Source organism: Python bivittatus, unplaced genomic scaffold, assembly GCF_059951505.1.
Source record: "Python bivittatus isolate LINGU-HERP-01145 unplaced genomic scaffold, Pbiv_v1 ctg000850_np1212, whole genome shotgun sequence".
In the NCBI taxonomy this organism is placed as follows: domain Eukaryota; kingdom Metazoa; phylum Chordata; class Lepidosauria; order Squamata; family Pythonidae; genus Python; species Python bivittatus.
In genome coordinates, this window is record NW_028277112.1 from 47,679,604 (window position 1) to 47,700,702 (window position 21,099).

Below are 21,099 nucleotides of genomic sequence, written 5' to 3' on the forward strand. Positions count from 1 at the left end.
ATGGGAATGAAGGGCCAATGTAAAATAGCTGGCCTCTCTCCACTAACCATTCTTTCAAACTTCTATAAGATAATGATTCTAGTAGTGGGGGAAATGTTTAAGCAGAGGTGTTCAAAAGTACAAGGGTGTCTGATTTACTAATAAGTAAAGCAGTCTTAAATCAAGACAACAAATTTCCACAATTCTTCCCTTATTTGAAATGAGAGGACTGCAGTTATTTGAAACTCCAGAGTATTCTGCACATATCTTTTAGATGGTTGCAAGACCTATTCAAAGTCAGAAAATATAGGTGCTAAGAGCACCGTATCTCAGATTGCAAGGTAGCCTACTGAAAACAAAAGGATCCGGCTTGTACAAAACTATTGCAATATCCATTTACAAAAGATTATTGGAATCTCTACAAACTTACGTTGACACTAGCCAGCTCTGCACACTCCAGGATATTTCTCATTTGCAACCCAGTCCAAGATTTCTTACTTTAGAAAGATCAGGAGAGGAATATGTTCTGCTAAACTATTCAGACTGAACTGTCAAAATAAAATCCATTTCTCCATGTTCTAAGACCCTTAGCTCACCAGCAGTCAACTTCTAAGCAGACAAACATGCAGAATTCTCGTAAATTTGCATGAAGCCCACAGCTGTGCACACAAGTATTAGTAAATTCAGGCATTAATCCAACAGTGGCATTAGAAAACAAGAATAGGATATATCAGATTCTACCCAAAAACCAACCAGCAATGCAAAGAAGGAAATCTCATACAGGTTTCTGCTATTCCCATAGCTAATGTATCAGTTTAGATGCCAACCCTAAATCTCTGCTATTTAAGGGGAAAGTGCCTTTGGCTCTGAATTCTCCTTTCCCAAAACTCCGCACAGACATATTCTTCAAGTGTACATATCCACTCATGAGTCCCACCCAAATGAAAACAATCCAAGTCGTAATCATGTAAGTGGGCCCACGCCAAATCCTAAACATGTAAGTGGGGTCATGCCAAGAAACTCCACCCTGAGGCAGTCCTTCCCTTCATTATCTCACATATAGTACAGATCTGCAGAGAAAAGACATTTTCATACAAACTTGTGAAAGCTTCCATACAACCTGGCATCTCATCTCCCAGAATATCAGGGTTCTGAGACACATAAAAGCTGATAGAAAGAGGGAGAGAAACTCATTTTTAGAAAATATTTGCACACTAGAAAAGAGCATCATGGACCATAATTATTTGGCATGCCCTGATCCTCACATTCAAATATACACAGTGAAAGCTTCTGGTCTAAGTTTAGGAAAATAGCATCCGTTAAATCCAAAAGCCCATTAAATCCAAATTCATGCATCTGGCATAATTTGCATAATTTACATAATTACATAATTATGCAAACTGGATCGATTAACAGAAGTGGCATAATTATATTAATTATTATATTAATGACACTAATTATTACAACTGAAAATTTACATAAATTAAATTGCATCGTTACATCGGTTGTCCAGACTGCTACTGAAACAATGGACTTTGTCCATTATTTGGAAGTCAAAATTAGACTTTTGTTGTATCCAAAGACCATTCTAAAACTTCAATTTAAGCAATGCTTGAAAGCAACCATATGAAAGAGGAAGAAGTATTGTATCAATTATTATACTTTCTCCCTAACAAGGTCTAATGGCATTTGGGGAGGACCCAGGTAGAAGGACATTCTCTCACCTCAAACTGAGCATCTAAATAAAAAACTAAGAATTTCATCTTCTCACCATAGCTTAACTACTACTTCCCACTTTCCAGGAGTTACACTTGAATTCCTTTTCCCAACCAACATTGCCAATTTGATTATATTTGGAGTTCAACATGTGAAGAGCTACAGGATTACAGGGTGTATTATTTTGAAACCTTAACATAAACATTTTTCTTCTTTAAAAAAAGCTGTAAACACAGGTATATAGATTTCCATGCACACTCACCATCATTGTAATGTTCAGAGAAATGAATTGGAGGAAATATGAAGAATTAACATCATGTTGGACAAGTACTACCTCTTGTCCAAACACAGGAGAGCAAAACAATTACCATAATGAAACACTGGAAACAACCTTTTGCACTGGCTGATTTCCTGACCAACTATTCTATAGCACAGAATAATGCAAATGTTTTAAATGTGTTTACCACTCTAGTCTATATAAGGGCAACTAAGGTTGCATACTACTACAACACTTTCCTTTTTGAATCCTTTTATTTTTCCACTCCAAGATTACCATAAGCATTTTGGTCAAGTGGCATATATCTTCAATATGCTGGAATTACCATCCATAACAGTTCCATATAATAATTTATTTCTATTTACTAACTTACTCAGTTATATGCTCTCTGACATGTTCAACTATCTCATCCCAATATGCTTTACTTTTCAATACAATCCATGTCCAGGGACATTCCACTAATTCCTTCTTCAATAAGCTCATTATATCCTATTCTTCTACCATCATAATTGAGTAAAGTTAGGAGATAGGAAATTGTTGTAGTAATGTGCAATATTGAACTCTCTCATCTATATAGTTGCCTCTGCAGTCTATCAACCTCCTTAATCAATTGACATAGTCTCTTATTTATACTGCCAGGTTTTATTGTCTTCTGATTTGGGTTCCTGGAAACAATTTCAGAACATAACCCAGAATCACAGGAAAAGTTCACACAGCTTTTAAGTATGAATCCCCATCAGTCCAGTTCCATTTTGGCTGGTTTCATTTTGGTTTACTAAGTATCTTTACCATACCTTTTATATAGCTCTGCTTCTCCCAAAAACAACATAAACTCTTCCGCTTGATCCTGAGTGTGCGTCAGTACACAAACAAAAAATATAAAAAAAGAAGTTTTGTAGAATGATGAAGTGAACAAGGATGTGGATGAAAAAACACAAGCAAGGAATGGCTGGTGTGGTTCTTCCAGGCTGTTCACAGACAGGAGCAGTTCACTGCACTCTGCACTCTGAAGATGCCGGTCACAGGTGCTAGCGAAACGGTAGGAAACAAAACTTCCAGAACACGGCCACACAGCCAGGAAAACCCACACCAGCCATCGTATGCCGGCCGTGAAAGCCTTCGACAATACACAAGCAAGGAATGTTTCAGATTAAAAGAGACAAGGGAAATGCAAAGCAATTTTGAAGAGAATAAAAAAATTGGAAGTCGGTAAAAAGGACTAAACAATGAGCTGCTAGCAAAGATATTTAAATTAAATATAAAATAATAAAATAATTTGAGATATTTGAGTGAGAAGATGTTGGAAAGAGCATTTTAGATATTTATATGAGAATAATAGTGATATGTGAAAGAGTGAAATTTATACACTGCTGTAAATATTAGTATCCAAAAATGTCTGACAAAAAGGAAGATATAAATTATGTCAGCATGTTGAAAAATGGTCAGACTGCAGATGTAACTGGAGAAATAATATATGGATGTCGTTTTGCTCATGGAGTAGCTGTGTAACTTGTTTAACATGTCTGTGACATCTCCACTGTTGCCCAAAAGTCAGACAAATATTTTCCCCTATACAAAGGGAAAGACAGGAAGAACGATCACAAAAATTACAATAGTATTCGTTTGTAAAGGGAATTCTGATTGGAACAGTTCAAGAGATAACAATGAGCAAAACCTAGAAACATTGTATAGGTTTAGGCCAGGGAGGAAGTATGCGGACATGACTTTGCTCTCCAGCAAGACACTGAAAAAGTTTGTTGTACACTTGTTGATATGAGAAAGCATAGGATAAAGTGAACTAAATAGGCTTGAATTATGGAATGTTTTGCATGTATATGGAGTTGAAAGTCAATAACTGAATATTAACAATACATGATTGAAGTATGGCACGCATGAGAACAAATGGAATGTTCAGTGACAAGTTCAACATTGATTAGAGAGTAAGACAAGGGTATGAGCAATCCCCTTGGTTGGTTAATATGTTTAAGGATAAATATATTAGGAAAGCTTGTGGTAACAGTAGCAATGTGTTGATTGTGGATATTAACCTATAAGTACTGTTGCATGCAGATGATACCACATTGTTGGCTAAGAACCCAAATGTTTTGCTGCCAATCTTATATAAGACTATGATGCAACAAGAAGCATCTATCTGAAAATGACTGCATCAATGACCAAGGCAGTTGCATTTAGCAGAGGATTGGGGGGGGGGGGGGGGAGAGCTAAAGCAAATAATGCTCTAGCAGAGACAGCATCAAAAATGAATGTAGACTGAATATAAAAGTCATATCCTTTAGGAAAGAAGTATGCTGAGCCAGTCTGATCATATAAAGAGAATCAATGAGGATCAAATTGCAGAACAAATATATGAAGGAAGTTTGAATGGGCTGAAAGAAAAGGGAAGACCAAGAAAGTTATGACTGGATGCAGCGGGTGAGATCCTGAAAAAGACGGCAGTGAGAAATCTTTTAAAAATGTATGAAGCGGTATATGGATACAGTGAAAGCAAGGACAGTTTCCAAGGACAGAAGGTATGAAGAAGCATAGTGAACTGTACTGGTATAAGCTAGATTTATGTAGTTTCTTTTCTTTTCTCGTGCCTTTAATATTTTGGCTTAGTATTCTTACTACCTTTCTGCATAATACTACTTCAACCAAAAGGATAAAACATAATGTAGTTGTATATAGCTCTTGATATCTCTGCTTGTTCACATATCAAAACTCTTCTGCTCCTTTTGTTTAGCATACAACTTAAACGACTTTACACTGCCAATCAGGTGAGTTAGGAAGGGAACATTATGCCCTTTTTTGCCTCTTTACTACCTCAAAAATACATAGCTGGTTACTAATATACTCTAATGCATATCCCAATACATTAGAAAAAACGTTAGAATATAATACAATTCTAGAAACACAGTATTTATGCATCATTTTAATTAATAACTATCATAATGTTAAATATTAAAACCAAAATAGTTTTCAATTGTTTGAAAAAAGGTGTTTCACAGACACTTTTGCATATTGCAGAGCAATACTAAAACTTGCAAAGCCCTAATATCAACTATATTAGGAATACATTTATTTATTTATTTACTTATTCAATTTGTCCCCCGCCCATCTCCCCCCAATGGGGGACTCTGGGCGGCTCACAACACTTTAAAACAATAAATAAATATACAATTAAAACCTATAACAATATACATTCACAAAAATAAAAGGGAAAAAATCCAGGAGTTCGATGGTTCAAGGCAGCCACGCCAGGCCACTAAGGGACTAGCCAACCCCACACTTGATGATCCCCCTCCTATATACATACTGGATTTTTGAAGGGTTTGGAGCACTGGTTATGCATATTAAAAAAGTATTACTGGAAACTAATAATTATGAATTCTATTTAAGGGTTAACACAAGTTTAATCAGTGGTTAGATGGATATCAGATACATTTTTCAGACTTCATAATTCATTATAACCTAGGTATTATCTGCCTATTCTCATCTACAATTTTCACATTATTTAACTGCTCTGCATAACTGGTTAAATGTTTATTGACAGAATTTTGATCTTATTTTTAAGTATGTTTCTGATGTGTGTCTCTTTCATATTAAACAAATATAGCAGGGGAAAACAGAGTAACTGAAGATCCTAACACAATACCTCTTAGAATTAAAAAGTAATTCCAAATGTTTAAAAAAGGGTTAATACTATATAACAAGTCTATTTAATCATGAAGAGACTAATATTCCTCATACTACTATAAGCTGCTTTTCCCCTTATTATGGTATTTATAAATGGAGCAGTAATTGTCATGGGATAATTACAGATCATGTAAAAAATATTGACAATATGGCATTATTATAAATAACAAAAAATGCATATTAAAATACATTATATGAATGCATAACAAGTAATAGAATATGCATTCCTTTAAGAATAGATTCCTGTAACACATACACTGATATAACCCTGTAGAAGAATTATTTCTTGCTTTCTATTTATTCCTTACAATTTAAACTGCAGGCCAGAGCATTATTAAATCCTAGTGATTTAAGGAGCTCAAATGAATGCAGGATTGGACCCTTTGGTTACAATGACAACAATCCTAATAACTGTTTTCTATACTTACCACAAAGCTTTCTAGAATATATAGCTTAATCCCAGAAACATAAATAAATATAAATAACTGGACTGCAAGATAAAAACACATTTCTAAAAGCATGTGTGGAAAAACAGTGGCATTTAAATTTTAGAAGTTTAAGCTACACTAAGGTAGACAAATCACTTTTATACAGTAATTCTATTTTGTAATACAGTCCGGTTGTTCTTTAACCAGTAGGAAAGCAATAGCAGAATTTTAATATCAACTCTGATCAAAATGAAGAGAACAAAAGCAATGTCTTTCTGATTAAATAAACACAGTAAAAAGAAATATGCTTATGGTAATTTTTTTTAAAAATACATTACTTTAGCAATTTTTTGTATATTTTTTGTACTTTGTACATTAGCCAGTTAGCCACCTGATAATATTTTGGTAGAAGGATTTTTTTTTTAAAAAAAAGCAGAGTCATGGGGGAAAGGACAGAATGTGTGCAACAGTCTGGTACACCAGACTGGAGGCAGCTTCATTCAAATTACGGTTCACTATTTGAAATTAACATTCTGCCCCTAGGCCTCTCAGATTCTTAAAAAGGTCCTAATGCTGATACTTGATAGGAAGGGAAGGAACATAAATAGCACAATTAACTATACACAGATAAGGTTGTGAATCAGATATGCTGGGTTCAATTTCAAAGTATTTTAGTAACTTTCCCCTAAAAAAATCAGGGAGGAAAATATAAAGAAGTCAACAAAGTATAGTATCTACAATTTAAAAGTATAGTAAATTTCAGAGTCTTTTTTCCTACTTGGGAACAATTTTTACTTGGGAATTCTAGTAATAAGCCACGATGCAAGTTTAAGCATGCCCAAAGTCTTTGGCATACACAATGTAATGTTAAACATTTTTCTTTTTCAAATTAGAAAGGTTCCTTGTGATTTGATGGTTACTATCTAAGAAATACAAGATCAAAGCCATCTAAGCAGTTCTTCAGATCCAGGTGATCAGCACTTTGGATATCTGTAGCCCAAGACAAACATTCAGAAATAAAGCTGGAACAGCCTTGCAGTTGAATTGTACAGAAATTCCATGAGGATAGGACAAGGAAAACCATGTAATAAGATAATTGTATAGCTCATCCGTATTCTTCCTAGATATATTGCAGTATTTATTCATTGACTTATAAAATCAAGACCCACCCTGCCATCAAACTGGCTCTTTAGGGACATAGAGAAAAAAATGGACAATAGGACTCCATGTGGTCAAGTTTTAATTTGTTAACAATTGACATAGTTTTCGCTAAGTCAAACTTATTTTAGCTTTTTGTATGTTTGTGAGGATGGATGGTTGATTTGTTTCTGAAATGCTTGTTTTTTATCTGCATTATATTTCATTTATTTATTGCTTTATATAAAGTAATACTTAAAAAAAGTAGAATAAGGCAGACCACCTCAGAGAACAAATTTCTGATACCACTGAAGACCAGTAATTTACCAAACATCAAGAGAGAGGGCAAAGGAGTTAATCTAGATTTCCTTCAGGTACCAAGTTATACAAAGAGACCTGGATCTCTTTCAAGAATAGCGCCAACAATAGAGTTGCATACCTATCAGACATAGAGTGTATCATCAACTACATTTTACCTCAGCTTTTCAATTTACCACTCACCTGTACAGCACCTCTTGTGCAATCTGTTCTTGTTAATCCAGAAATGCAAACAAGTAGAAGCAAATACAGATTTACGACTGTTATTGTTCACTTTCTGAACTAAAAACTCCATTCGTACATCCATGCACATCTTCCCCAAGTCAAAGTCTACCTCATCAGGTAAATGTCAGTTTCAGAGAAATTGAGGTAGAACTTCTATGTTATGGCTTCCAAACACCACAGTACCCATCCAGTTTTTCCCACAACTTTTAAATGAGTCTGGGCAGTCCATCAAAGCTTGGCCAGTCCCAACTTGACATTTTTGTCACACCTCTCAGTACTTTTCCACAATTCCACTGCCTGATCCAGTTTCCATGGAACTATCTTTTGTTTTGAGAACTATAACTTGTAGTATCTTCAAACATTTCATTCAGGTATTCTTCCACATGTTGCATATACTTAGATCTGCCTAAGCAAACCTTTTTGAGCTGCTCTGAAAGTTTCTCAGTTACTCCATCTTTCATACTTACACAAGAACGTGACATAAAGTTACCCATTATCACTATACCATAGCATTATACAATAACTGACATTACATGCTGGGGAGAATATTCAGACATTATTCTATCAATACACAATTGCCATTGTAGAAAATATTGTTGTACAGGTTTAACACATGTAACATCTGAAGCCACTCCAACTGCCCATATGCAAGCATGCAAGCTCTTCAGTAACAATTAATGCAAACCTAGGCTGGGCTCCATGCAGGATTAGAAAAGCTGCAGGAGACTGACACAGCAGCAGGGCCATGTTAAATTTCCTGGAAGACAAATTACATCACTTCTCCCTCTGAACTTTTTTCCATTCCAGTGAGTCATAAGAGCTACAGCATAAGTTTAACAATGGGTCCCTGTTCTTATTCCCTCTTGCCCTTATCTTTCTCATCTGCTTTTGCACTTATCTTGTGCCTCTTATGCTGCAAGCCTGTAAGCTGGGTCAGCCTTATTCTTTACATTTAATCTTTTTGGTTAATGAAATTTTTAATACATACTTGACACACAGAAGTAAATATTTGATATTTTCTCTCTTCAAACATTAAAAAAGAAAAGACCTTAGACATTCAGATTGAGGAAACGTTAAAATAATTGTTGTTGTCACAGGTCTAAGAGGTGACAGCAATAACTGTGGCTGAATATAAGAAGTAAAGTTAATTATACAGGCAGTCCTCAAGTTATGACCATTCATTCAGCAACCGTTCAAAGTTATGGTGGCACTGAACAAGTAATACTTACAACGGGTCCCCAAAGTTATGGCTGCTGCAGCACCCCCACAGTCACATGATCAAAATTCATGCACCTGACAGCCTGCCCACACTTACAACCACAGGGGCGCTTCAATTCCCCCATTTCCCCATCTCTGCCCTCTTGACCCCCTGCACTCTGCCGCCCCCAGTTGACCTTCACCATCTTGCTTCTGCTGCTGACCAAGCGTGCCCAGCCTAGCCCTTCGCGAGGCAGCTGCTGGCCATGCAAGGCCTTCTTCTTGAGGTCGTATATAGCAGTTTCCTCACAAGACCTCAGGAAGAAGGCCTCATATGGCAAGCATCTGCCTCGCGAAGTGCCAGCCATGCCACATTAGCAGCGGGAGCAAGATGGCGAAAGTTAGCTGGGGCAGTGGTGCGCAGAGTGGCTGGGACCTGAGAGTCCAGGACAGCCAGGGCAGCTGTGGCTGGAACTTTGCACCCTGCTACTAGGCTGCATTGAAGCTTCGCCCTGGGTGGGATGGGGTGGCTGGGGCTTTGCACCACACTGCTGGGCTGGGGCTTCACCCTATTTTGCTGGGCTGGGGCCTCTGGGGCTTTATGCCCCGCTGGTGGGTTGGGCTTCACCATGTGGTGCTGGGCTGGGCTGGGGCAGCTGCAGTTTCACACTGCACTGCTGAGCTAGGGTGGCTGGAGCTTCATGACACAGGGCTGGGGTGACTTCGGCTTTGTGCCACACTGCTGAGCTGGGGTGGATGGAGCTTCACACTGCGGCTCAGGGACTTTTTGCATCGCCAGAGCTACAGCACACTAAGAAGCCCCTGAGCCGCAAGCCAGCAAGCAACCCTAAAGCACAGTCAAAAGGCCAGAGATGGGGGAGAATAGATGGTTGGGGGGGTTGAAGGGGAAGCAGTCCCTTAGCTTGGAAGAAAACAATGCTAGGGACTGGGAGGGACCGAGCCAAGAATAGCTTGAATCAGGGTGGATCCTCAGCTAACAACCAGTGGGATTTGGTTAATGACGGCAACATTCGATTGCTATCACTATGCAATGAGGTCACGTGACATCATGCTTTATGACCATATTGCTTAGTGACAGAAATTTGGATCTCAACTGCCATCGTAACCCGAGGCTACTTGTACATTAAAATATCCACGTGGATCCTTCCATACTCTCCCCTTATTTATTCAACCTATATGCTGGATATATATTAAGGGAAGCTAGATTGGAACAATATGGCGTGGTTTTAAAATTGGAGGAAAAAACATAAATAATCTGGGCTATGTTGATGACACTACCCTGATAGCCAAAAATGCAAAGGAACTGCAAGCCCTAGTACTAAAAGTCAAAGAGCAGAGTGAAAAAATGGGACTAAAATTAAATATAAAGAAGACCAAACTAATGACAAGTAGAACAACCAGCTTTTGAACTGACAATGAAGATATCATAGTAGTGCATAGCTTCTGCATTTTAGGATCAACGATCAACTATGAAGAAACAAGCAGTCAATAAATACACCACAGTCTAGCACTCGGTAGAGCAGCCACGAAGGCCTTGGAAAAGATATTCAAATGCCGTGATGTGTCTATATGTGATGGAATGTATCTATGAGGAAAGTGATGTGGGAAATAAAGGCTATCAGGACGAAGGGATGCATTCCAGGAGGGGGAGGGAGACAAGAGACAACACAGTCCTCAACGGGAGCGTGGGAAGCGAAAGAGGTTCAGGATAGCCATTCCCTAGAATCTCCCAGGGTATATCCATTAGTTGCTGTAGTATAGATTTAGTTTGGCAAAATTCTGTCTGTAAGGTGTAAGCAAATAAAGGAACTATACTTGACTGCACTGTTTCACTGTTGTTCTTGGGTTGGGCCTGACATTATACCTACAAAGATCAGAATCATGCAAGCCATGGTATTCCTGTGACACTCTATGGAAGCGGAAGTTGGACTTTAAAGAAACTGGATAGGAACAGTATTGATGCCTTTGAACTTGGGTGTTGGAGAAGACTCCTGAAAATACTGTGGACAACCAAGAATACAAAGCAATGGATCAATGAACAAATCAACCCAGAGTTCTCAAAGCACAAATGATCATGCTCAAACTATCCTACTTCAGACATATTGTGCGAAGACCCATCTCTCTGGAAAAGGCTCTAGTGCTCAGAAAGGTGGAAGGAAAGAGAAGAGGACGACCAGCAGCAAGGTGGATGGGCCTCAGTTGCAGTGGTGATGAGGGCACCATTGGGAGACTTGAAAGAAAAGGTTAAGAATAGATCGTCATGGAGATTTATCTATGTGGCCACTTCAAGTCGAAAACAACCTGATGGCACATAATCAATCAATCAATCAATGGATTCTTCTGTCATCAGTATTTACTCCAAAGATGAGAAACTCATGCCTTATTTCAGCACCTGGCCTATGAAAGCTCCAGTAGCTACTTTCAAAGATACACTTTCTCCTTTCTTCCTGCAAAGAAAAAAACTATCGGTGGTTATGGCTTTTGTCCAGGAAGTAAACTATCAGGTTTCTCCCCAAATAACCTGGTCAAGAAATGATTAATGATATAGAAGAATCCCAAAAATGATCAGGATGTCTTCATTGGTTAAAAACAACAACCCTAAGAAACCATCATGAAATAATTTTTGTAACTGCTGTATTTCAAAAGCAAGCCCTATTTATAGAACCCAAAATCAAAACTTGTTGTGTCACTTTCTCTTACCCATCTTATGCAACAGGCTGGCCATCCCCCACTTTTGGGCAGAAGGCCTATTTGCCATCTGTCTCTTGTTTTAGTCACAGGCAGATCTGTTATATTGTTTTTCTCTGCCTGTGTGAGAAACAACTCTCACATAAAGTTACATTTTCTTAAGTACACCTAGCCTACTGGGGATGAGATGGACTAAAACTGGCCTATTCTGAGATCTGATTGTTCATCTCTAATCTATGCAATGGACTCCCCATCTGTACCTAGTAGTGAGACTCTATAAAGCATTCAAAAGGGGCATTTTGCAAAGCATATTAGCATAAGTAAAGTACGTCTCTCCAACACATAAAATCATCTGCATCCTTTAGAAAGCTTGCAACCCTGCTTCGAAAAGGGTCCAGGCTCTTTGGCACAGCTTCTCTGCTAGAAGTCTCAACAGAAGTATAAACATGAACACACACAAACAACTGAGGATAGCCTTTAAACCAACTACCAAAGTCTTCTGAAGGGTACAGCTGTTTTAATCCTTCAAGTGCTTCACTTTTCACTTACACTAACATGCTTTGCATAACACTGACACATAGCATCATCTACCAAATAGATCCTCTATTTTGTGTAGAGTGCTCTCATTTAACCCTCTGGAACTTGTCAATATGATGAAAAGGCTGATCTGTATACTATGCCTCAATCAGAAAAAGCCTTAAGAATTTAGTGTGGCAGGTAGACTAGCAAAGGCTTTTAAGTTGAGGAAGAGGATATATCACTTATGCATTCTACATCTGAGAACTTCAACATATCAATAATAGAAACTGATATGCAATCCAGCATTAGAATATTCAAGTTATCCGGTTATTCAAATTATATTCGAGTTATTTACTCAAACTGGCATACATTAATGCTATTCATAAGCAGCCCGAAATTTAATTTAGTTTGAATTTCTACAATATGGTTACAATACTGAAAATACAGCATACCTGAATATCCATGTAATGTGGTAGCAGTAACATTTGTATACACTTAGTACTAGTATACAAATATACTGCCCCAGTATTTCCCAGCTAAACCTGGAATAATGTAAATACCTAAATATTAAGAAGCCAAGCACAGTTACAAACGGTTTTGAGGCCTGTATCAAAAGATTTATTCAGAACTGCTGTTAGTTATAGTATAGTTATCATAAAAATTCAGAAAAACAATTCAAAATGACCATGTGCCTCTTTTTTAAAATGTACATTTTTAATGTGGGATAGCCTTAGGGAAGCACAGAGCTAAAATTAGCCTTCCAGAAACAAGAAATCCTTTCGTTATCCTTTCTACACAAACAAGGGCTGCCAATTTGTCCCCATCATTGTCAGCAGACAAAAGCAAACCAAGACTGCAGCCAGACCACATTAAATAAAAGACATAGTAATTCCAGAGGCTGCCTAGAAGCCCACTGGGGTGTAAAGTCAAAACTGAAGCCTGCTTGTCAGCTATTTCCATAAAAGAACCAGAAGAAACAGTGACACTTCTATACAACAAAAAGGTCAAGGAGTTCATAGCCTTTTCATGACCCCAACAAGTCAAGGTCAAAAGACTCAGGTAGCAACTTGGCCTAGGCATAAGTTACTCGTTCAAATGAATTGTTTTAACAAATCAGCTTTGGTCAATTAAACCTAACAAGACATGTTGCATCACATAGCAGGGTTCCTGACACTGAGGCCAGTAACTGAGACTGGCCTCATAAAACAAGGCCTTTAACATGGCATAACAAATTTAAGGTAATCCATCTAGAAACCTCAGACGTCAGCAGAATAAAATGCAAACTGCCCTTACCAAGAGTAGTTTTCACATTTTTACATCTCAGAGTACTGAACCAAAATCATCCCATTTTATTCCCTACCACATTAACAAAAACAATATCCATATATAAAACAGAAAAGTATTTAGCTTTTTAAAATGCTAGATTTGCAGCACAATTCTAGGTAATTTATTCAGATATCTCATTTTGGGAGATACGCTTTAATTACTATTGGTAGTGCCTTAGGAACTTTCTCCTACGTAAGTGCTTATAGCAGTCTTCCCCAACTTGAGTGACCTCCAGACCTGTGGACTTTAACTCCCAGAATCCCCAAACAGTATAGTTTTTGCTAAGAATTCTAGAAGCTGAACTTCACACACATAGAGATGCATATGATTGTATAAACTCTGCTCTAACTTCATGCTCAATCTTCACCATATTCGAAATGGATTTACCTACGTTATTCTTTCCCAAAGCATCATGTGTTGGATTTAAACCCCCATTAGCAACATCAGACAACTATTTTAAATGGTGGAAGGCTTCTACCAAGTCACTCCTTAAATAGAGTTAGAAATTATAAAATAGATAAGCCTAAAACAATAGCCGCTAAATATTAGGAACACAAGAATTCATGACATTATGTAAAACAGCCCAACTCATCCAGTGCCTCCATTTTATTTAACACTTTATGTGGTGAAGACCAATGAAGGTGAGCTCTATGAATCCTTAGCAAATGTTCTTAGAAGGTCTAGGGAAGAGATGGAACGTCCCCCAAATATCAAGAACTTTCTTCACAATGATTTGAAACTAATTTAATACATTTCTTAGATATACATTTGGGGAATTCTTACAAGTGTGAATTATACATATGCAAGCAAATCAAAATTGGCAAGGACTCCCTGTCTTGTTTGCCAGCATGCAATGCGTGAAGCAGCCCATCATCCTTGGAAGTCATAGCCAATATTTTTCATTTCTCAAATTATTAGATAAAGAATTAATCATTGTCACATTTTCTTAATAGATATTTTTACTACATAGAATAAACAATCTTTCCAATGTAAAACAGCTAAGATTTCTATCATCTCATGAATTATTCTGTGTGCCCCCATAGCATAATGCAGGAGATGACAACATGTGGGCCTCCACAGCTACAATACCTCACCCCCAGCACTCCCAAACAATATGGCCAAAATGCTAGAGCGTTGTGGGCCAGCAACAGCTGGAGGGCCATATAGGACACAACCATTATTTAATCACTGAAAATTCAAAACTAAGGGTCAAACTGTATCTAATGCTAAATCGGCACGTTTTTTTTAAAATGTACATAGCCACAAGTGAGTATGTGTGTTAATTAATCAGAAGAGAGATGGCAAAATAATTTAACCCCTTTCTCCCCTGCTAGCAACCTGAAGAAAAATCCTGCTCTGAACTTACTACTTCTAGTGAGAGGGAACTCTCCATGACACTGTGAAGTCTATCCCAACAGTACCAGTTTTAGAAGATGCATTTTCCTCAGGATCACAGCAAAAATAATAACAGCTACATTTCTTTTCTAATGCCTTAATTATTAGCTCTAGCAACTGCTGTTATTTGCACCCTTAAAACCTTTCTTTAATTACAAATACGCATTTACAGCTTATATCCACGAGGCCAAATTATACACCTTGCATACGTGCTAAATACATCCAGTAATTGGATTTGTACCATCCTTTGCACAAACTTGTGAAATTTACCAAACATGAATATTATATCAATCATCTAACTGAAGCTTAATGTATTCAAGTTTTATAAAATTAAGCTAATTTAAGAATGTTCTCCATCTATTATTGACTGACATTTAATGTTGCATGAATGAGCTTCTGCTTGTGCAACAAACTATTTTCTCCTTTCCCTCCTGACTACTCTTAAACTAACACTAGAGTGTCCCACAACTTGTTACAGCAGATTGAGGGACACAGATAAAAAGAGAAAATTGTTCTGCTTATAAATACTGCTCTGTTGGTGAACAAACTTCCATCTGGATCCTTCCCACACAAGTAAAATAACTATAGTGTCTCAGGAAGATTTTTCCTCATCAAAATTCTGTACGATCGTGTCATAAGGGTATATAGGTTTATTTTAAAGATACATGCTTACCAGAAGATACTATCAGAAATTGAACTTTTAACTTATCCACAAGTTACCAATAAAACTTTTAACCTAATTATATATCCGCTTTTATTTCTACATAGTGGAGTTTGTTCAATAGTATAGCAGAAATTATTCTGAAAACCTTTCCTTTAAATAAAGATTTTAGTAATTATCTACTTCTAATTTTACCTCAGGATATTAGAAAGCAGAGTTTTTTTACTAAATTAACTGATTCAAAATATTACATACTTGTCTTCCTACCAAAATACAAGAGGCAATAAGACTTGTTTCTAGAAGTCCTTTTATAGGAGCAGAAAGGCATTACTGCTTGCTAAAGCTAGTTCTGCAGCATTCTTTCAACTAATCTGCCTTGCTGTTGGTCCCCCTCCCCATGCACCTTATTATTCCAAACAATCCAGAGACCCTCAGAAATGGTGCTAGTTAAACTGGGAATTGTAATAGCTGAAAACTATGTTGCATACACTGGGTTCCATTTACTCTTCTCTGATCCAATCCATTAATTCAGCTCCTACATTTCAAAATAAAATTAAGGACTTCTTCAAAAGATTGAATTTAAAAAAAGTTTCCTGTCCAGAACAGAAACTAATTACTGCAATCATTAAAACGACTAGACAAAATCATGCTCATTTTGGCATGCAAGACAGTAGGAATGCTTTCATAGTTTCAAGAAATAGTAGATTAAATGTTCAGCCCACATACCTAACTTTCAAACAATATTACCCTTGATATATTAATACCCTTAATATTATCATTGATATTACTTTATAACTAGCATATTATATCATTTAAACAGTCTAGTAAATTTAAAAATAGAAATTACATAAATTTAAAAACATAAAATATAACACCAATCTCTCTAATGCTGTGATTTTTTGCAAATACTAAGAAATTTCCACGACACACACAAAAACATGCATTTGCTCAATACACCAAATTTTATGCCAAATCCTACTGAAAGATGGACTATGCTGGAATATATGATAATGAATATTTTAATACAATACTGAAGAATGACATCAGTACAAACAGTATTTTTACACGTAAGGGAAACAATGAATCACCAGGTACATTCAAGTTTGGCAGCAGCCATTTTGTGCAAACATCTTCAATGGCTGGCTGTACACATCACTTTAAACATGGTCTGTACAATAAGCAAAAATGGCTGAGTTCGCGCAATATGCTACAATATGGTTTATAAACCACAATGGCTGTGCTCATACTTCTAGATCTGTGGACTTTGACTTTATTGATAAACAACATGAATAACTTTTACAGAGACTTGCCATCACTGACATAATTACACTAATTTTTACATAGAAAACTGCATGAACAAATGACTATAATCCATATTCTCTGAAGTCATCCTTAGGAACAGAGAAATGCACTTCATATCTCATGTGAAGCACAACATATCTATTTTATAGTAGATTAGGAAAACGTAATGCTAAATCAAGAATAACATTGTTCCATAATATAACATTGTTTTTACATTACTACACAGTTTATTTCAAATATACTAATTTTTAAACTGTTTTTTCACTGTGGGCAAAATAAATTATCACAACATTATACTTTCTAAATCTTAATTCGAATATTTCTAAAATAGCCAATACACTGTTAAAAGGTAGTTTAGTTAGTTAATATTGCAACTGCTTTAGTAGGCAGTAGCAGATTACGTTTTAAGTACTAGTACATCGTACTATTTTGCTTATAAAAGCAATAAGTTTATACCTTAATTTAGCCTCTATGACTGGTAAATTGACACGTCAAGATGGTTGTTTTCAACAGTATTTTAACTCTTAAAAATTTTCATTCAATTTACGCTTATTTACCAGCCAACATAGTCACATAACACACATAAAACACATAACACTTATAACACCCATAAAATATACCGAAATAACAACTCAGTGAGTTAGTTGTCAAGTATTTTTCTTAAGTTTCTCTTTTTAAAGCTCTTTAAAAATACGCTATCTTTATCTTAATATCTATTACTGCATTAACGTTGGGGGAGGGGGAGAAGAATAGCCAAGACCTAGTCCTCAATGAATTAATACAGAATTGCAACACAGCTGCAACTTGTGTATGCTTAGTAAGATTCTCTAAAGATGATACTCATTATGTAAACTACTGCCACTCCGCCAACATAATACACATTCTAGGTATAATAAGGTAAGCTACAAATGTAGAAAGTATGTGACTTGAATAAAATGCCAACAAAGAAAATTTGGGACTTTCAATGAGGTATGTAAATGTTTGCTACATTCTTATAATCAGGTTTTCTGTTTTTCCTTATCCTAAGATCATTTTCCCAAACTAGCAGTCACCTGATCTGTTCCCTCTTTTTTTTCTACAGACATGACACACTTTGGCAATTCAGGGCTCATGTAGGCCAGATTTCCTTCATATGGCTTTTTGGGCAAAAATGCTACTCTAATAATTAAGACAATAATGGAGGTTAGCATGAAAACAATATTAATACTATCTAGGAAACATCAGCAGCAGTGCCTTAGCATGTGCAGTGGCCCTGGGAGCCAACTCACGCAGTTACTTGCAAAAATAATTGAGGTTTTACAATCTGGAAATCCAAGTGCACCCAAACTAAAGCAAACCAGGATGAACCATATCTTTCCGCTGAAAACAAAATACATTTCTATCTAGCTTTGATTGATAAATGGAAGCAGCATTACAGAGTCCTAGTATATAATATTTAATCAATGTGCTAAAACAGAAATAGTTATGTAACATTATTGAAATAAGAAACGTGGTGCAACTGCATGACATGTAATAAGACTTAGAAACACTTGGTGTTAACATTATTATTTTAAGTACACATAATATATCCCATTAGGCAGCCTAAAATAAAAACATGTAATTCTTTATAACTTCAGAAGAACAGCAGACACCAGGAGGATTAAATTATTTAGAAAAGAAATACACACCAAAAATAGTTTATTTCAATAAAAAAAGAGGAACTTTAAAAATGTGCTGCTGTGGAACTAAAAAAAAAGTTATCTATTAGAGGAAGGATTTCTTTTATCTGAAGTTCTACTGCAGCAAATAAATACAACAGCTTTCATTCAGTGATTGTCAAAAAACTTTCCAATGTGCCCACTGCAATGCAGATGCCAACCAACGAATCAAAGGCATTCAGAAACTAGACAAAGAGGGTTTGATGCCAACCTCGGTGCCACTGGCAACCATTATTGGCATCAAGCACATTGTCTGCTTTTCCTCCCCCACTCTGCTGGCACTTGACAAACAAAATGGCGGTTCTTGTAGAAACAGAACAGAGCATAAGAGCTGTACTGATTGAATCAAATATTACCAACTGATTTTATAGACTGAAACACAGCCTGTACCAAATGAAAGAAACTAATAAATATATCCTGTTTCAGTTAAGCAAGATATTGTAATCCTAATTTTTAATTTTGAAATGAATTTAACTAAAACATGTAATATTTAAATAAATGTTTTTAAAATGGGCTTCCTGCTTCATCTGAACACCTGTAGACCACAAATTATTTTAAGCCTATCTTCTGCTCCCAGCTAGCAAAAGGAATCAACATCAAATAACAATTTATTTCTCTCATGTTTTGAAATTTTAAGATAGGAATTCTGAAAAAAAACCAAAACGATGGCAAAAGAGAGAGGGGCATTTTTTTTTTTTTTTTTTACGAAAAATAGCTAAATATAGTCAATATAACTTGGCAGACTGGTCTATATTTCTTCCTTCAATGCAGATTTGGAAAAACCGAAAGAATCCTCTCCATCAAATCATAAAAATGAGTGATATTTCTAGATCAAGAAATTCTCAATATATTGTAACATTGCTCTGCTCTGCAATGCGGATACCAAACAACAAATCACAGGCATTCTAGGCTAAACAAAGAAGGTCCAATGCCAATCTTGGTGCCACTGGCAACCATTACTGGCTCTCAAACTATTCTTCCTCATGTTTTTGCCAATGCTTCAATATAGCTCTATTTTATTCTTTCATTCATTCAAGAATTTTATCCTTTTTCAACTCTGTCCACGAACTTTTCTCATCTTCCTGCCCGCTAACTGACGAAACATTATCAAAGAAATCTTCATATGCTTAGTTAGAAAACCAACTCTTTAAAAAAGATAATTAGTTTGATATGTATATACTTTCTGCAAACTTAGCTAGCCTTCATTCCCTGCCTGCCAAAGGATTAAGAGTAAGCTATTCTGAGAATAATTCAAACCTAGAATCTTTTTCTATACAAAGGAAAACGGCTAAGAATGTATTTCTACTACAAAAACAATAACTTTTAGCAAGCTTCTAGAAAAGCCTTTAGCAGATTGTTAACTAAATATATTATTTGTGACAGTGACCTTCTATAGCTGATCTAATACAAAGAGAGATACCAACTTTTCATCCACAAATGTCACTAATTGAAAGAATATTGGAAAAGTGCAAGCAGTCTTAGCAAACATTTACATAAGTTATTTTGACAATTCATACACAATCTATGGTATCAATCTGATATCACCAGTATTTCCTTTTACCCCTATCATTCTCTCAATGCAAGCAAACACAGCATCTGAAGAAATACATATGGACAGATATAAAATGCTGCTTCAATGTTATTTTCAGCTACAGGTCACTTCCTAATGGAGATAATGCGCAACCAAGTGAAATATTCCATCATCAATTCACTAACTATACTTAACATACAATTTCACATATAGTTTAACATGACTAGATTAACTATATTTAAAACTTGTTTTAGTTACTGAACATTACATTTTTAAATATTCTTTGAGGTAAAGGAGATACATAGTTCATATGATTAGATTGAAGTTTTCACTACAAATTGTTCTTCCTCCAAGATTAATTTGCAGTACATTTAAATTCAAATAGTCCTAGAGGTCTCACTGAGTTAAGTGAAGCTCTCCTTCAATCTCATTCACAGGATTGTAGACTTGGATTACAAGAGTTTTCAAATGCATACCACAGCAAAGCATAAAAATTAACTCACATTGAAACCAATGAAACATAAACAGTATTCACTTGCTCTGAACTGGAATGCAGCCTGTATTTTATAACTGTCCTCATTGTTGAAAAATAGGACAAGTTTTTATTTCCCTTTAATGTCTGTTTTTCAAGGTAAAGCTACTATACAGTAACTGTATATAAAGTTCAAAGTTAGCAATGACAATAACAGACTGAATTATACAAAATCAACACTAAGAATACTAAGCCAAGTCTTTTGGTAACATCACCAGAAATATGAAAAATAATTTTACTTTATGTTTGTATTAACATTTCCCATCCACCTTTCTTTTCGTAGTTTCCAGTACCAGGCCAATTTATGTAAAAAGCTCCTATCTGCAAACACTGAATGATAAAAGTTTACTCCTAACTTAGACGTATTATATGATTCTAGAAACAATCTACTACGTCAGAGGCTTTAATCTAAAAAAATGTACAAAGAAAAACAGAAGAAGTTCTACATTAGATC

At 36.1% G+C, this 21,099-nt stretch overlaps 1 protein-coding gene across 9 annotated transcripts in view; it reads right to left on the minus strand.

Annotated features, from left to right (window-relative positions):
• NFIB (nuclear factor I B) overlaps window positions 1-21,099 on the minus strand; it is a 346,323-nt gene that overhangs the window by 201,177 nt on the left and 124,047 nt on the right. The window lies entirely within an intron of this gene.